Source organism: Danio rerio, chromosome 5 (assembly GCF_049306965.1).
Source record: "Danio rerio strain Tuebingen ecotype United States chromosome 5, GRCz12tu, whole genome shotgun sequence".
In the NCBI taxonomy this organism is placed as follows: Eukaryota; Metazoa; Chordata; class Actinopteri; order Cypriniformes; family Danionidae; genus Danio; species Danio rerio.
The window spans coordinates 60,107,218-60,114,748 of NC_133180.1; the positions used below are offsets into that span (position 1 = coordinate 60,107,218).

Genomic DNA, 7,531 nt, shown 5'->3' on the forward strand with positions numbered 1-7,531 from the left:
GACACACAGAAAGATTTAAACAAAAAATCTAAAAATTACACACAAACACATATGTTTTTTTAAACAACCCTGTTTTCCCAATAGACTTGAATTAAAAATTTGTAAAAAACAGCTAAATTTTATATAAACCTAAATATAGAAACCAATTTAAGATATAGCAAGAAACATCTTAAAAATACCAATGACAATCCGTAAAATAGTACAAGTCAAACTTGTAAAAAGTACTGCAGAATTCTGAAGAAACATCTTGAAACATTTTTTAATAAAACATTAAAATAATAATAAACAAACAAACAAACAAATATATATATATATATATATATATATATATATATATATAATTGCAGAAGTATAAAGTCAAACTTTTTTTTTTAAATAAACTTGAACAAAAGCAATTGCACAAACAGCAAGACATGAGTGAGATGATTATACATTTCATATATATACACGTCTTGTGCAATTTTATATTTATAATTTTATTTGTATTACGTTTATTAAAAATGTATCAAGATGTTTCTTCAGAATTTGGCCCACACACATACATACATACATACATACCATACATAAATACACACACACACATATATATATACATATACATATATAAATGCAAATGAAAGAAACAAATTGTTCAAGTATCAGGGAACATCCTAATACACTTAAAATGTTGTTTAAAAAATAAAACAAAATAGTGATGTAGACATTTGACACATTAGCTTTCTCTTCTTTCTTCCTCCATCCCTGTCAGGGGCAAGTTGTAGCTACCTTGTAATGCATTTTTCCACTTCTTTATCAGTGGTGTGGTATGGACATTTGTCCTCACTCCATCTGTGATTAAAAGATAAACAGATAATTAGTAGTGAACAAGTACTAATGTAAAAAAAAAAGAAAAAAATAGGAAAAAAGTAGGCTACCTACGAAGCAAAAAAAAACAAAACTATAAAAAAAACAAATAAACTTAAAACACTTTGAAATTAGCAAGAGCTTGAACTTACCAGTTTCTTCATTTGTTCGGGCTGCTCCTTTAGTTGATTTTCAAGCTTTTCCAAATCAAATTGGCCAAAGGAAGGTCAAATGTGTTTACATCTGGAATTTCATCACGTCTGTTTTGGTTTTGTGAGAATCAGGCCCAGCTGCTGCTTTATGACGTTGCATGATTTTAAAACTTCAGTCAGTCGTGCTAAAAAAGAAAAATAACATTAGTATAAATCAACCTGTAGCTTATTCTCATACAACTTCTGTAAATACAACAGTGGGTTAGACACTGCTGATATTCTCTAGTTGATCTTTACTTTCCAACTGCATTAAACCTTAACAAATTGAGTGATGTCTTCAATTCTTACAAAGACATCACGAGATGCAATAAGTTCTGTCTTGATCTCAAACTGCACTAGAACAAAGATTGTAAATGTTCATAGGTGTACTGCAGGAGTGTCCAAACTTTTTGGGCCGAGGGCCAGATGCAAAAAAACAAACGTTGTCGCGGGCCAAATTTTACATACATCACACAGACACGTGTATATAAATATATATATATATATATATATATATATATATATATATATATATATATATATATATATATATATATATATATATATATATATATATATATATATATATATATATACACACATACATACAGTTGAAGTCAGAATTGTTAGCCCCCCTAAATTATTAGCCACCGTTTATTTTTTCCCCAATTTCTGTTTAACGGAGAGTTAAACATTTTTTTCCACACATTTCTAAACATATTAGTTTTAGTAACTGATTTATTTTATCTTTGCCATGATGACAGTAAATAATATTTGACTAGATATTTTTAAGACACTTCTATACAGCTTAAAGTGACATATAAAGGCTTAACTAGGTTAATCAAGTTAACTAGTCAAGTTAAGGTAATTAGGCAAGTTATTTTATAACAATGGTTTGTTCTGAAGACTTAAGGGGCTAATAATTTTGACCTTAAAATGGTTCATAAAAAAAATTCAACCGCTTTTTATTCTAGCCGAAATAAAACATAAGTCTTTCTCCAAAAGAAAAAATATTATCAGACATACTGTAAAAATGTTCTTGCTCTGTTAAACATCATTTGGGAAATATTTAAAAAAGAAGAAATAAATCAATGAGGGGCTAATAATTCAGACTTCAACTGTGTGTAGATAGATAGATAGACAGACAGACAGACAGACAGACACAGACAGACAGACAGACAGACAGACAGACCATAACAAGAACTGCTGCTTAATTGAATGCATGTAATAGCGACACCCGGTGGTTATTTATTTTATTACGTTCATTTTTGTATAGCGGGCCAGATTCTATTGATATTTATAAAAACGGCCCGCGGGCCGTAGTTTGGACACGCCTGGTGTACTGGAATGTACAGTATCTGTGCATCTTGATGGTGGTCTTAAGATTTCTGCCATAGTCATTGATGGTACTTGTGGTGCTGCATTGATTTCTGAAATCTTCATACCTGCCTTTTATCCAGCCTCTTTGTTCCAAGTAATTTTTCTTCATCATGGTATAGATGTGTCTATACTGTCCCTTGATCAGATAAATTTACAAAACAAAACATCACTTTAGTATAGAGCCAGGGCAAAACTCACAGGTTGTAATAGATCAATGACATAATGTTGACAGTATGTGTTTAAAATAACTGCAAACAAACCTGTTCTGTCTTTAGATGTATGACAGTCATCGTCCTCATCTGTCTACCAGTCAGAAATCACAGTTGCGTGTGGATGTTTGAGTTGAGCTTCCTCATATGCATCTATAATAAAACATCGCATTGTTGTTAACCTCCCGTAAAGAAAAGTTCAAATCCTGAAATACTATCAAAGTTAATTAATGCATATAATACATATAATGCATATAATGTTATAGTGTAAATAATCAGTACACAGAAGGTTGCACAAGATTTATTCGGAGATTCATGCAGAGTGACAGCCTTATGAATCTGAGACATAGATTTGTAAGATGGTCAAGCACATGCATTATTCTGTACCCATGAAGATTAACCTACCATTGTGAAAAATGTTTGATGATGATAGCCAATAACAATAAACCATTTCAGCTGTTTGTGAAGCAATTAGTAATGTAATGTCTGAAAAGCTCAATCTATGTTGAAAATGTATCAGCAGTTTACAGCTTATGGACTTTTAGCACACAACTATAACATGCCTATTCACGTTCAAAAGAGTGTGCCATTGACTGCTTTGGTCGTGATGTGCTGCAAAATGATCTCACTAACCTTTGTTAAACAAGAACAATAAGACTTAACCAACAAATATTGTTACCCATTCATTTAAATCAGAATTTATCACTGTCAATAACATAAAAAAATAAAAAAAACATCAAAATCTGCTTTAAGACGTTCAGTTTTACATTAACTGACCATTACAGCTTGAACAAAAGATATAATTGATTCACAGAGGCTAACACATATGAATTAAAATGCATAGTAATATATTTCTCTTGGATAATTTAAAGAGAATAGTAAACAGTCGAGTTTCCATCATTTTCGTGACTAACTGCATAAACAAGATAAACAATATTTTATTAATCCAAAACGATTAGTTTTTATTTACACATAATCACAGAATTAATACTGTTGGATAAGTATACGCCTGTACAATGATTTTTTTTCAACATCCACGGTACTTTATAATGTTAAATCAGGAAAAAAACACGTTTTGCCAAGTTAGTTAATGGATTCGTCTACAGAAACTTTCTTTAACGCAAAGTTAGCATACACACAAATTCGTTTCATGTTTCTTTAAAATAATTAAAATAGTTTTCAGTTACTACACACGTTACAATCTAACATTGTGTAAAAGGAAAAGGAACTTTCAGACGTGTTTGTAACTGTTAGCGTTAGCATACATTAGCTCCAGTCGTGTTTCTTAAAGCAAGTTACATTTCGTATCAAACTGTTTTAAATTACTAAACGCTGTTACAACCAAACACAGTGGAAATGTTTTAAGCTCTAAATTCGCTAATTTTACAGAACACAAGCAGTAAAAAGCTTACCTTTCTGACCGGAATCCACGGCTGTTTCTCAATTCCAAGAACGCAGAGAATGGACTTGCGTTCTTGTAGAGTGCGGTCTTGCCAGCTGTCCTCGGAAGAACGAACTCAGGAGACCGGGAGGGCAGAGAACGCGTCCTTTGAGAAATGGGATGCTGCGTTCTTCCTGATGGTCATGTGACCTTTACGCGTTTTAAATGGAAATTAATTAAACATTACAGCCTTCATACAACGATTTATTGTTTCCCCCCTCTTCAAAATATATACTTTGCATAAAAACATTATAAATATACTCTGCACATTATAAATAAAACAAATTTTAATACGAATTTCATCAAACAAACACAATTAATGTGTTTATTCCTTTATTAAGATGTTCATGTTAATGTTTACCTTCACCGTTTCATTTAGGGAAACTCCTGAGGTAAATAAGTGATATCTCTGAACTTTAATAATAAATCTAAATAAAATGCTGCGCTTTCCACCTCCAGTCGCAATGACTTCTGGGACTTCCAGAGCGAGCTCGCTGTTGAAGTCTGCATCGGTGCGTCCTCGATATCAAGAACACATCCGGGAAGTTTCACGCGTCCTCCGTACTTGCGGTCTTGAGTATTGGAACTGAACTTAGGCAGCCGATGATGACGTTTCACGAGAACACGAGGACGCAAGACCGCTGAAGAACGCATATTGAGAAACAGCCCACGTGAAATGTTTGAAAAACCAAACTTTTTCTTCTTGTGATCTTTGTGCCATGGTGGTTGACAACCAGCTTTTTGGAGCATTACCGCCACCGTCTGGATTGGAGTTTGGATCAGGAGTTTAGTAACGCATGTGTTTATTATGAAACCAACTTCTGCTTTAAAAAAAAACAGTCAGCACAGGAGCGTGCTATCTCAAAAATAAGCGAATTTTACATAGTTTTTCTCTAGATGACATGTATAATCTATTTATAAATAATATTGTTTTGTTTGCGTCTAAACATTGCGACCATCCACACTAAATATTTTTTTTTTTTTTTTTTTTTTTGCTATCGTACCATGAACATTTTCTCAAATTATCATTAAACGTGGAGCTAACAGATTACTAGATAAAATAAGAACTTAATCGGTTGCCATCAGCCGAGTCCTTGCAAGAAGCGGCCAGGATATGGTTGACCGGAATCGGGCCAGTGCTTTACAGCCGCATCACAACCGCATGTGCGCGAGCGAGCTGCGGGCCGCACTCGGCCCGGATAACACTCGCCGATGCCGAGTCGGAGCCGGAGGCGCCGGGGGGCAGCCGAGCTCGGGCCGATTACTGCCTGCTATCTGGGTCTCTATATCCATCAAATTCCATTGCATTTCCTACTATGGAGCTCCACAGTTACAGGTTTTCAGATTTCCCAGTGTTGGGTTGCTGCTGGAAAGTGTATGCACTGCACAAAACATATGCTGGATTAGTTGGCAATTGAAAAAGTGTTCAACATAAAAAAACCCATATAGACACCAATTGAGGGTGAGTAAACAGTGAGTAATGTTACATTTTGGGTGAACTATCCCTTTCCTATTCCCCCACATCTCAAAAGAATCCTGGGTTGTTCTCCTCCTTGCATCACAGAAACCAACTGGAAAACGGCCTCTCTTTAGTATAGAGCAAGTGTTTGTGTGTTTAAACAAAAGAAATGTTTGATATTGATAGATTATTGACGAAAATTATTAACAACTTACATTAACAATTTTCATTTCACACAAAGTTACCTATTAATAAATTTAATAAAATCAAGTAACTCACTAAACTGAATGTAAAATTTTGAAGCTAAAACATTTTCTTGTATAATTGTGGGATTGGATTGACTACATGCAAGTTAGCTTATGTGGATTTCTGTTAATCACCCTGCAAATTTTGGTTAAAGTGCCCTGCCATTCTATACTCACTGCCTTGACCAATGATCAAATCAATTTGGATATACAGGTGCTCAGTGCACAGCTGCTGCCTCTCATGACACTTAAGATGAAATGTCTTTTCCTCTCATTTTACAGTTGAACAACAGTTTCTGACAATAAACTACTATAGGCTATACTTTACTGTACTATACTATACTATACTATACTATACTATACAATACAATACTATACTATACTATACTATACTATACTATACTATACTATACTATACTATACTATACTATAAATGCTGTTAAAGCAACCTCATGAAATTGAAGACACAATCAGACCACCACTTTAATAGAAGTTTTCCGGAAGGCTTTTTAAATTTTCCATGTATGGTCAATTAGATTTCCAATTGATGATGGTCAATGCAAAATCTAGGTTGGGAATAAAAATCAGATGAGAACCATACACTGTTAATGATTGTTATAAATTGCACAATATTTAACTGTAATAATATGTACTGTATTTTGTTGAAGACATTTATGCAGTATGTTACTGTATTTTAAACTTGCTTTGAGAAAATTCATTAATTCATTCATTCATTCATTTTCTTTTCAGCTTAGTTTCTTTATTACTCTGGGGTCGCAACAGCGAAATGAACCGCCAACTGATCCAGCATATTTTCATAATTTTAGCAGCGGTTGCCCTTGCAGCTGCAACCCATCTCTGGGAAACATTCATACACACTCATTCACACTCATACACTACGGACAATTTGGCTTACCCAATTCTCCTGTACCTCATGTTTTTGGACTTTGGGGTCAACCGGAGCACCCACAGGAAACCCACACAAACACGGGGAAAACATGCAAACTCCACACAGAAGCGCCAACTGACCCAGCTGAGGCTCAAACCAGCAACCTTCTTGCTGTGAGACGACAGCACTACCTACTGCGCCATTGTGTCGCCCCATTTGTGAAAATGACTCTATATTTTACAGTGAAGTAATATACCATTCTGTAAATACATATACCGCAAGATTAATGGTGCTGAAAAATGTAAACACAGTACGTTTGCTGTAATTGATTTACAATTATTTGTGAACTGCTGCCAGTATGTTACTGTAGATTCTACAGGAATTTGTTAACAGTGTAGATTATCAGAAATGGTAGAAAGTTCATGTGAAATTAATGTTATGGTATGTTTATGCTCTTGATATAAATAAATTGGGCATGCAAACTTAAATGCTTTAATACTTGTTACAATTGTAAAGTTTTAGCACATTTTATCAAAAAGCCATTCCACATGTTTGAGAATTTTGTAATTGTTTATTTTCCCCCAAACTGTATTTGGTTTCTTTCTATAGTGGATAAAGACAGATTGTAAGCATAAATGTGTGTCATGCAACATTTTCTCTGTAATTCACTGTTCCGTTTGCCTAATTAAATCAAGCTGACTTTCACAGTCACCCTGTTTCTCAGTACCGGAACACTTAGCCTTCTCAGAATAAGGCAGAGAATGTCCTCAGTGTATCACTGTGCACTTAGGATGCTGCAAAGCAGTGATATTGCAAAAAAAAAAAAAAAAAAAAAAAAATCATACTAGGGCATATTCATCTTAATTTAGTCACA

The 7,531-nt window shown here is 34.0% G+C and overlaps 2 long non-coding RNA genes across 3 annotated transcripts; one reads left to right on the top strand and one right to left on the bottom strand.

The window, feature by feature from the left end:
* Positions 1–373: 373 nt before the first annotated feature.
* LOC141385619 (uncharacterized) lies at positions 374–4,788 on the bottom strand. Of its 2 annotated transcripts, none has more exons than XR_012406376.1 (6): positions 4,426–4,788; positions 4,036–4,214; positions 2,675–2,776; positions 2,480–2,550; positions 996–1,180; positions 374–828 (listed from the first exon to the last, which is right to left on the bottom strand). It is a non-coding gene; the product is annotated as an uncharacterized lncRNA (long non-coding RNA). The 2 variants fall into 2 exon arrangements; XR_012406377.1 differs by having other exon boundaries at positions 2,484–2,550; positions 4,426–4,598.
* On the top strand, positions 4,538–7,293 carry LOC141385622 (uncharacterized). The gene is made up of 2 exons (XR_012406380.1): positions 4,538–5,526; positions 6,519–7,293. It is a non-coding gene; the product is annotated as an uncharacterized lncRNA (long non-coding RNA).
* The last annotated feature ends 238 nt before the right edge of the window (positions 7,294–7,531 follow it).